Here is an 810-nt window from a genome sequence, read left to right on the forward strand (position 1 = left end):
TATTTTTTTTTTAATAGAAAATGAAATCCCTAGTTTATAACAAAGATACATAACAAAGATTAAAGTTTTGATAATTGGTAGTTTTTTACTTTCTTTGTGCAAACTTTAGTGTTTATCCAAATAATTTCACTAATGATTGAAATAAATTAAGATCATAATATAAACATATCCCTTTTTTTCTTTATTGTTGTGGCCAGTTAAAACAATGTCTTAAAACAAGTATATTCAAACATGAAATACCTATTGGATGTTGAATGCTACAGAATTTGTTTTATGAAGGGTATAAAAGTAATTTATGGTACTCTTTATGATTTTGTAGGCAATGATCAGTGTCATAATTTAGAAAGCATTCCTTAAGCTGGATAGAGATAATGCATTATATAATATAACTAATAAAACATTTCATAATATCAATCCTCCAATGTCAAAGAATATCTTAAAATCCCTCATATTTTTAAAAAGACAAAAAAATTGGCTTCTTTTATTGTGAGGGGAGATATTAACCTTTGAAACCTTTCTATGCATGGAAATAAACATCTCGTTTTCATCTGGATTTCAGATAGTATGAAACCATCCCTTTATAAAGAAATGCAAATGACATAAGCCACTCCACACATAGGCACAGGTGTTTGGACCACAACAGCTGTTAGTTAACACCTGTTAATGTCAAGCATGTAGTGTCTGTGGTTTCTGTGATAGAAAAGAGTATATAAATATTACTCTTACATCCAGTTGCTGTTTGCAGTCCCTAAAAAGCATCTCAAGGTATTTAATTCAAATCTCTATTTTTGGCAACATATAAATGACAAT

The 810-nt window shown here is 28.6% G+C and overlaps 1 protein-coding gene across 1 annotated transcript in view; it reads right to left on the reverse strand.

The window, feature by feature from the left end:
• Positions 1 to 810, reverse strand: part of LOC119591548 (ADP-ribosylation factor-like protein 2) — a 7835-nt gene that overhangs the window by 3411 nt on the left and 3614 nt on the right. The gene's annotated exons all lie outside the window — the stretch shown is intronic.

This window comes from Penaeus monodon, chromosome 28, assembly GCF_015228065.2.
Source record: "Penaeus monodon isolate SGIC_2016 chromosome 28, NSTDA_Pmon_1, whole genome shotgun sequence".
Classification (NCBI taxonomy): Eukaryota; Metazoa; Arthropoda; class Malacostraca; order Decapoda; family Penaeidae; genus Penaeus; species Penaeus monodon.